Below are 10,301 nucleotides of genomic sequence, written 5' to 3' on the forward strand. Positions count from 1 at the left end.
GCAGCCTCTTCTAAGAGGACTGTGTTTCTTCGAGTTTGGAGGGGTTCTTCCTTTTTCTCAGAGGTTGCTACCGGATTGAGATGGCACTATCAGCCCCAATCTTTTCTTTTTGGCTCTTGACCTTTTCATGCATTGCATGCTGTATCCCATATGCCCATATGGAGCTTGCTCTAACGGTTTTCTTTAATACTTGATAGAAGTCTCTTTTTTGCCCAAAAAAAAAAAAAACCTTGTAGAAGTGTCTCCCCCCACACAAAGTTTACGACCTTAGCTAATAATGCCAACACTCCATTCAAAACAATTCACTGTGGAAAATCTATGTTATCAAATGCTTGTGATGAATCTGTTACATCCATCCCTTTAGGACTCAATATGATTCAGTCACATCCCCAACTAATTAAGCCAATGGATCTCCAAGGAGGTTTCAATAGACTAGCATGCAAACACCATTTTCTCTGTATGGCAAAAGAGGTAGATGATTTCCAACCCCCCCCATTCCCCAAAAGTGAAACACTGCCTAAAAGTTGTTCTGCCGTTTCTATGCTTGGGCTCTCACCTAGATTTCAAAAAGATCTCGCACCCTCCAAAAAACATGAACCTTAGGCGAGCTTCTCTTGCTTATTCAAGCAATTTCGCTTGCACGTAAGCACAAAGAAAACGTCACTGAAGTAGGTTTTGTCACTCACCATGATCCCGACTATTGCAACACACTCAAAATTGTGAGGGAACTATTGATCCCAAAAACTTTCGTGTAGTCCATGTGAATCCAACTTCATTAAAGTTACCACCATAACGATAAGCCGCAATTGTAAACAAGTGTTGTCACTGTTTCTCCCTAGTGCAGGTTCCGAGGCTGTTTGTCATCTACAGTCGTGTCGTTGCTCGTTGTAGCATAGGTGTTCACAAGTGTAGCATAGGTCCTCGGGTCCTGTTCCGGTGAGAGGTGTAGGCTAAAGCGTGGAAATCAGATCTGATGCGTGCGAGGGTGAGAAAGAGGGCTCGATCATAACAATTGATGGAGGCTCTCGCCTCCACGGGAGTTTAAGGGTTTAGAAGGGGATTTCAAGGTTCGAAAAGGAGACAGGGTTGAGAGAGTTATGTAGGAGTTCGAGGGTTTAAAGGGGGTTGCAGGGTTTAGGAGGAGTCCAAGGTTGAGAAGTGGAGAGCTAGTCTCCTTCGCGGTTTCAAGGGACAAGGGTTGAGGAGGAGGGACAAGGAAGGAGGAGGAAGGAGAAGAAAGAGGGAGGAGAGAGGAGAAAGGAGGAAGGAGGAGGGAGAAGAGAGGAGGGAGGAGGAGGAAGGAGGAGAAAGAAAGAAAGAAAGAAATTTTATTAGAGTCTTCGGAAGACCAATGGGTCTATGAGACTGAAAGAAAACCTGATACAAATCACAATAAGGGTGGAGCTACTGAAACGAGCATCATCACCCGTGCTAAACCCTAAGTCTGATCATACATAATCCAATACATCTCGATGTAACAATGAAAAGAAAAGAAAAGGACTGAAGCGGAGCGGAATCCTCCGTATGTCATGTCGCCCTGGCTGGTGCATAGCCGGTGATGGGACGCTGGCGCCCGTCAAGGTGTGCCGTGCGTCTCGGTCTCCTGGACGAGGCTCGACACAAGACCAGAGCCACCATGACTGCCATGGGACGTATCCTGGGTCTAAACAATGACGGGAGGTCCCCTAGAGTGATATGTGTCCCCCTCGATGTCTCGTGTGTCGTGCTGCGGTCGTCGGATCAAAGAGGGAGAGGAAGGAGGAGGAGGAGGAGGAGGAGGAGGAGGGAGCGGTAGGGTGGAGGAAGAGGTAGAAGGAAGAGGGAGAAGCAGAGAGGAGGGAGGAGGAGGGTGGACCAAATGGGAGAAGGAGATGGAGAAGGAGGGTGGAGGAGAATCAAGGAGGAGGGTGGAGCAAGAGAGACAAGGGAGAAGGATATGGAGAAGGACAGAGGAGGAGGAGGGAGTACAAGGATAGGAAGTATAGGGTAACGGCATGCTAGAACATGATGGTGTAAGAGAGCATGGACGCAATGGAGATCAATCACATGAACACAATAGTGAGCTTGAACACTGAACCCCAAAGAGTGGGAGCTTCATTCCATTGAGAGAAATTTATACATGTTGGTCTCTACACAATCCGTAGGTACCTCTGTGGTGGGACCTCTTTTGTAGGAGACCTTTTGGGCAAAAGTCCGCTCCACTTTTGGAGGGGACCTTTTGGGTCTCTACACAAAGTGAAGGGACCTCAAAAAGTCTAAGCTTTTAGTATTTCTCTCTCTAGATCATGATTTTGCAAGTATCATTGAATCTTTTCCAGAGAGGATTTTGGCTATACTCATCCTTTAGGATTCATCATACCATCTTTTAGGCTCAAGATATTACAAGTGGAGCTTTGCTGCTACTCTACACACACAATGCTCTCATAGTTGTTGTCCTAGACTACATTTCTGACCCTTGTTGCCACAGGGTTACCAACAAGACATCACAAATTACCTTCTCACTCTAGAGTCTGAATATGGCTCAAAGCTCCATGAAGAGTTGCAAACAAAGATATTTCACACAGAGCAAACCCTAATAATAGTGATCTAGATGTTCAACCTAGAGGTTGCACAACAATTGATCACAGCAGATTGCAAACGGGCTCAACAGAGAAGACAAATGTGTATGAAGTGATAGGCGACCAGCTTCATAAGACTGCACCTCAAGCGGCACATCGACGGAGCCCATGCAACAAGTAGCTCCGTGAGCATTTCGATTCTCTCAGCAAAGGTCAATCAAACAATTGTCAAAATGGAAACTTTTCCACTACCATCATCTTCTTGATGCAAAGATCATGTATGCTTGCAAGAGAAAAGCAAGGCAGTTAATCCAAGAAATCCATGAATTAAGAGGAGTAAGTTTCTCGTCAATGCAAGCCTGCAGATTCAACATCGCATCTTTTCAGAAACAAATCACAGTCATGAACCGCTCAAACGTGAAGGGAAGACAAAACACGGGAAGAAGCAAGGAGAGATGCAGGTACCAGGAGAGGGACATGGAGGGGATATCTCCATGAAAGCTGCAAGGGTAGGTGGAAGTCCAAAGCAGGCAGTGGCAGGCTGCATGTGGGATTCAGAGAAGGCGCCCTTGCCAAATGCAGAAAGAGACTGCAAGCTCCATAAGTACAATTTTAAAAAGTGGCAATTCTAGGAGATGAACCTAAGTCATCTGAGCAAAAGGCACACATAGTAACCACAACAATAAAAGACACTTCTAGCTTAATTTGGAATTTAAAACCCTTGATCTATAATTAAAAACCCTACATGTAAATATAAAATCTGTGTAATGATTGTATTTTAAAAATCTTATGCTGAACGCACATTCTAGACTTACATATTCACCAGTAACCCACCCCCTCCCCCGCCCCCGAGCTCTACTTCTCCTATGCACTGAGAAAACCCCCGTGCTGACTATCTATTGAAGACTTGCTATCTGACGTGCCATTGCTCTTGGAACCCCTTGGTCTGAGGTCTCCTGGTACTTTTTGTTGAAAGGGCATTTGGGTCTGGGATCCTTACTCATGGACTCGAAATCTTGAGTGAGCTGATGAACAATGCAGTAGGACTTGGGCCTGTAGCTTTGGATATATCACTGAATATTTGAACGGAGACCATGAAGAAAATTGCTGATCCAGCCCCTATCTACTACCTGTAATAATATAGTGACTCATGTGAAGCAATTCGTGTAGTTTTTGACTGACTCTGTGACCCCTTGTGTGAGCAATGGCTGGCAAAAAAGTGGGCTCTCATCTCCTTGATAAGCCCCTCACAATCGTAGCTGGCTACATCCAACTCAGTGTTCTAGTCCTTTGTGTGCCACCAAGTGATGTCTTCATGTACAATACTAATGGTTCTGTTTTCCTGTCATACTTGTCAAAATTCAGGTTCCCCAGGAACTAACATTTTGTGGGGGTAAGAACTGGTCCAGCTACTTTGGTCTCGTGGAAAGACAATGCTAGATCAAGCTCGTCTTCTCAAGCCTCCAGATCCTGTTCTCTGGCTTCGCAGTCCTATCCTTCTCGGGCTTCTCTGTCTGCGCAGTACCATTCTCTAGCTGCATGGTTTCGTTGGAGCTTTTCTATCCCTATGCTCTTCTGTAGCACAAGCTTCTTAGTACTGTGAGATCCTCATGAGAAGAGCTTCCGTCTATTGTGCCTGCATCTACATCATTGCTTGCATCATGGCTAGCAGACGTGATGGATGCATCAGGTATGGGCCTGCCTATGGGTGCGGACACCAACCTCCTCGTCGCTAGAGCTGCCTGATACCTCTGCACTCAAGGTTATTGTCGGAGCTGGTCATCATCATACACTGGTTGATTCTGTTAGACCTAGCAAATCTCCCACTGAGGCTGGAGCATGAAGGAGAGGCTACCTGAGGTAGAAGACACCCGAGGGTGTGGGTGTCCTACTTCCACTCCCTAACCCCAGGACAACATGGGAGAGTAAAGCCTTTGGTTTTGCAAAGGGTGCTCGGTCTGGTGCTTCCTAAACAGAACCACAAGGACAACATGGAAGAGGAAAATATTTGGTTTTGCAAAGGATCAAGACAATGAGATAGCGTAGAAGCTTGAAACTAATTATTGGTTTGCTTGATAAACATCACCAGTAATCCGCACAAGAACAAACTCCGTTCTGGAAGTAATGAAAACGAGTGGCATCCCTCACAACAATCTTCCGAGGAATGATCTTGGTGAGGAACTTGGTAGCAGCATGACAGTCAGGGCATACCCTAAGATTCTTGGTGATAAGAATAGGTGTCCCGGGAGGTGTGCTGATGAAGCCAAAAGCAATGGCCAACCTCTCGCTGTGACCCCAAAGCCTTTGTACCTTGTCCTTCCCTGAACCATCCAGAACTGACTTCGTCTCAGGCATGTATGCAGCCTTTGTCATCTGCCTACTTAATCTCCTCAATTCAGCATAAATCTCCTCCTTTTGAGGATGTAATTGATCATCTGCAACAAACTCATGCACCTCCTGGAAGCTTCTTCAGGCCCTTTTTCTTCATCATGTTCAGAACATTTTCTGCATCCCTATCCCTGCCTGCTGCCATATAAATGTTTGCTAGTGTCGTATAGGGCGATGCATCCCTTTCATCAATCTCAAAGATATGCTGCGCAGCACGTTCTCCTCTCTCTACATCAAGCTGATTCCTGCATGCACCAAGCAATGCCATCCAAGATACAGATGTAGGATTGAATGGCATCCTGTGGATAAGGGTTTCTGCTTCATCCAACCTTCCGGCTCTTCCAAGTATATCAACCATGCAATCATAATGCTCTTCAGTTGGCATAAGAGAATAGTCCTTTTGCATTGCAGTAAATTGACGCCGACCCTCATCCACCAGACCAGCATGGTTGCATGCAGAAAGAACGCTGACAAATGTAATCTGGTTTGGCACCAGACCTTCCCGCTTCATTTGTCGAAATAGCCGAAGAGCCTCTTTACCGTTGCCATGTTGGGCATATGCTGCAATGATTGCAGTCCATGAGACGGCATCTCTATCAAGCAATTCATCAAACACCCTCTTTGCATCCTTCAAACTCCCACATTTGCTATACATGCTGACAAGGGCGTTTCCCATAAGAGTATCTAAGTTTGGTGTGCTTCGAATGATATGGCTGTGAACCCCCCTTCCTCTTTCAATGGCTGCCTGGCTCGCACATGCAGCCAGAACGGTCACTAAGGTCACACTGTCCGAGGAAACCCCTCCTTGATGCATTTGCTGTAAGAGTTGAAGAGCCTCCTTGCAATGCCCGTGATGAACGTATACTCCAATCATGGCATTCCATGAGACTAGGTTCCTCTCTGGCATTTTGTCAAACATTCTGCATGCATCTTCCAGGCTGCCACATTTGCTATACATGTTGAAAACTGCAGTTCCCACGATAACATCTGCCTCAAATCCACTTTCAACAATGGAGCTGTGGATCTGCTTCCCTTCAGTAAGGACTGTCTGACGAGCGCAGGCATCAAGGATGCTTACGAAGGTGACCTTGTTTGGACTGACACCTTCCCGTTGCATTTTATCAAAAAGTTGTAGGGCGTCTTTAGTGTGCCCCTGCTGGGCATACCCTGCGATCATGGCTGTCCATGAGATCACGTTACGATCAGGCATTTGTTCAAATGTCCTCCGTGCATCCTTCAGGCTGCCACACTTGGCGTACATGTTTATTAAGGCGGTCGTCACTACAACGTCTGATTCAAATCCACTGCCCTTGGCATAACTATGCACGTGCTTTCCTTCACTTATTGATGTCAGGCTAGCACATGCATCAAGGATGCTGACAACTGCGATCTTATCGGGTATTTCCCCTTCCTGCTGCATTTGATGATAAAGCTGGAGAGCGTCAATACCATACCCATACTCTGAAAATGCTACGATCATTGCAGTCCATAATATTAAACTCCGCTCAAATAAGGTGTCAAACGTCCTCCGCGCATCCTCCAGACTGCCACATTTGCTATACATGTTGATAAGGGCGGTGGCCACCACAACATCCGACTCAAAACCACTGCGCATAATGATGGCATGCATGTCCCTGGCTTCGACCAGGACCGATGGGCAAGAATACGCAGAAAGGATCGTCGTAAAGATAAATTTGTCTGGCCTCACTCCTTCCGATTGCATTTGTTCAAACAGCTGGAGCGCCTCCTTGCATCGACCCTGCCGGGCATGCGCTGAAATGATGAAATTCCACGAAAACTGATTCCGTCGACGCATGTTGGAGAACCAAGAGAGCGCGTCATCCAAAGCTCCACATTTGCCATAAGCTTGAACAAGCACGTTACCTAAGAGCACGTCGTCGGCGAGGCCACGGTCGACAATGTGGCGATGGAGGCGTTTGATGTCGGGCAAGGCCTTGGAGAGGCCACAAAAGCGGAGGAGGGAGGCATAAGTTGCAGGATCAGGCTGGAAATGAGGAAGCTGCAACTGATGCAAGCAAGATTTCCATGAATTTTTGTCGAAATGAAGGGAGGAGATATCAGGAATGGATGGAGCTTTGCTGATGGGAAGCTCCAAGGATTCTTCATTATGGTGGCGAGTGAGTTTGGGTAGCTTTGAAGAAGAAGAAGAAGAAGAAGAAGAAAGCAACGACCTTGATTGCAGATTGCCAAGCTCCCTCTTTTGTGGGTTTTTAGTTGTAACAAGCTTGGCTCCTAAAGTGTTGCTTGCCCTTTCTCTCCAAACCAACCTCAGCATCTCACTCCTTGTTTTGCAAGGCCATTTCATGGTATGGCACAGCTCTTATTAAGTCGAGCAGCCTCCATTTCATGCAGTTTTAGCACTAGTTTGTATTGGGGTGGCCAATAGGGAACCCCCTCGATATGTTTTTGGTTTCATTAATTAATTAGTGATGACGAGCTGCTCGGGCAGGGGGTCGAATGCTTGATTAATGTAGGCACGGGGAGGCTAATTAATTTTTAAGGGGGGCATACCTGCAGAGGCCATGCATCCAAAAGCTTCCGAAGGAGAGGCGCACTACAAAAGGAGGAGGGGGGGGTGCAATTGATAGGGGCTGTGAAAGCCTCTCAAGAACAACCAATAAGCATGACCCGTCTACGACGGGTAAGAGACTTGCTCCGCTGGGTCTTAAAGTTGGGATCATAGGTCACCTTTAATTCCGAGGAATAGAATTTAAGGTTTTGTTTATGAATCTCAACCTTTGAAAAAATTTATGAAAATTTTAAATTGAATCTCAACTAAGAGCCCCCTCTCCCCCCCCTCTCTCTCTCTCTCTCTTTGTGAAAGCAACTAGCTGTATTTAAATATCTCATCATTTGTATGCTTCTTAATAGATTTCTAATCAAATCCTAATAAAGCCCTAGTAGTGCCTTTATTCATAACGAGTAAGCTGACCCGTCTACGTCGGGCTAGAGACCCACTCTACTGGGTCTCAAAGTTGAGATCGTAGATTACCTTTAATAAAATTTAAGGTTTCATTTATCAATCTCAAACTTTGATCAAGTTTAAGAAAATTTGTGAAAAACATATACTAACACACACACACACACATAAAACACTAAATATCTTTTAAACTCTCTCTCTCTATATATATATATATGTGTGTGTGTGTGTGTGTGTGTGTGTGTGTGTGTGTGTGTGTGTGTGTATACATACATACATCTCTCTCTCTCTCTCTCTCTCTCTCTCTCTCTCTCTCTCTCTCTCTCCCCTTAGCAATGTCATGATTATCCCTTTGGATGGAGACTACCATCAATGAATTTGCTGTGCTTGGCAGGTCTTGAAAGGAAGCTTGATCAGATCATTCTCTCACTCACATCAACCTTCCTTGAGTGGAACATTGGCCACCTCTTGTTTCACAATTCGATCAACCTATCGACCTTGGTCTTCTCATTTAGCACACCATTCAAGGGTTAGGTGTTGCAATGAGCTACTTGGAGAAAAATTGTAGAGCTATGAGAGGAACGAAGGGCACCGAGTTGATCTTGAAAGCTCTGAGTTGCATGCAAGTTGCTTGGATCACAATGGAAGGTGCACACACGGAATCTCGAAGCTCAAATGAAGGAGGAGAGCAAATATCTTAGTGGTGTGGCCTTGCTTGTCATCAATTCGTGAGAGAAGTGAGTGGCATGACCCACCAAGGTTAACATTCTTCCTTGCACACTCTTCGTTGTGCTACACTCTTCGCTATGCTGCTCCCGTCTCCAAATTCATGTTCATACTTATACACATTTTTGAACCCTCAATTCGAAATTACAATCCAAACATCTAAGTGGAGTAGCCACCATCACAATGCATATTATTAGCTATTGTTCAAATTCAAAACTTGAAGTTGCTTTTTGCAAAGGGTTTTTGGTCAAAGGATGGTCGAGCCCTTTTTGGTATTGATTTGCATCTAAAAATCTCTAGAGCTATGGCATATTCTCTTTTGAATGTGCCTTAAGTACCTTGGGAAATAGATTGTATCATTGTGATCTTTTGACACCCGAGTACCACATAGCATTTAGGAAATACACCTAGTATCCATCCCTAGTAGGAAACATGACTTCATTGGTGCCCATCTAATATCCAAAGTTATCTTTCACCCTATGACAGGTTGTTTTTATTAAATGGTTGTGTAGTTTTCCTTTCTAACTTCCTACATATTTGTGCCTTGTCTCCTCTATTCTTAAGTAGAGTCTTTTTTCTCTAATCCCTATCAACTAATCACACAAAAGTGGAACATTTTCTTATAAAACAAACTACCACCCAAACATTATGCAAATGTAAAAGAAATCTCCCCTGTCCCTAATCTTAAGCTCCCCACCAAAACAGATTATATATATATATATATATGTATATATATATATATACACTTATACTTATACACACACACACACATAGAGTTATTGTTTTGTATATATACATATACTTTTACAATTATGACTATATAGTTAGATAGTTTGTACCTTCACATATATTCTTATTGATTTTATGTTTTAGAATATTCCTCTATTGCTCTCTCTCTCTCTCTCTCTCTCTCTCTCTCTCTCTCAGTGTGTCAACAACTTGTTAGGCACGTCAGACTACGGTATGTGCCATGTGTGGAACACGGTCAGACTAATAGTGCTACAGTCAAGCAGATTGCCCCTGTTGTCATGAACTGCGCTGTGATGCCAAGCTGGTCATCCTTATAAAACAATCATTAAGAGAAGCACGATTGCTAGTTTTCAATGATCATCAGACAAAAAACATGATGTCAAGCATTTACTTACACACGCACACACGCACGCATGCGCGCGCTCGCACGCACAACATACATACACACACACACACATAATATATTATGTATCTCTCTCTCTCTCTCTCTCTCTCTCTCTCTCTCTCTCTCTCTCCCTCTCTCTCTCTCTCAATGTGTATATATATATATATATATATATATATGTATGTATGTATGTATGTATGTATGTATGTATGTATGTATGTGTACACATACATACATACATACATACATATATATATAGAGAGAGAGAGGGAAAGAGAGAAAAAAAATGTGTGTGTGTGTATACTTGTCTCTCTCTCTCTCTCTCTCTCTCTCTCTCTCACATACACACACACACTCTCTCTCTCTCTCTTCTTGCTATCTCTCTCTATCTCTCTTTCTCTCTATACTCTCTCTCTATCTTTCTCTCTCGATCTCTCTCTGACTCTCTCTTCTCTCTCTCTCTCTATTTATCTACATATATAGTTCTCTCTCTATACTCTCTCTTGTCCCCTCTCTCTCTCTCTCTCTCTTTCTCTCTCTCTCTCTCTCTCTC

General features: G+C 44.4%; 1 pseudogene; it reads right to left on the reverse strand.

Annotated features, from left to right (window-relative positions):
* Nucleotides 1-7,233, reverse strand: part of LOC147886509 (putative pentatricopeptide repeat-containing protein At3g13770, mitochondrial) — a 31,811-nt pseudogene extending 24,578 nt beyond the window's left edge.
* Nucleotides 7,234-10,301: the final 3,068 nt, after the last annotated feature.

The sequence above is a fragment of the Dipteris shenzhenensis genome, chromosome 24, assembly GCF_047967505.1.
Source record: "Dipteris shenzhenensis isolate YYH24624 ecotype China chromosome 24, Dip_SZ_1.0, whole genome shotgun sequence".
Lineage (NCBI taxonomy): Eukaryota > Viridiplantae > Streptophyta > Polypodiopsida > Gleicheniales > Dipteridaceae > Dipteris > Dipteris shenzhenensis.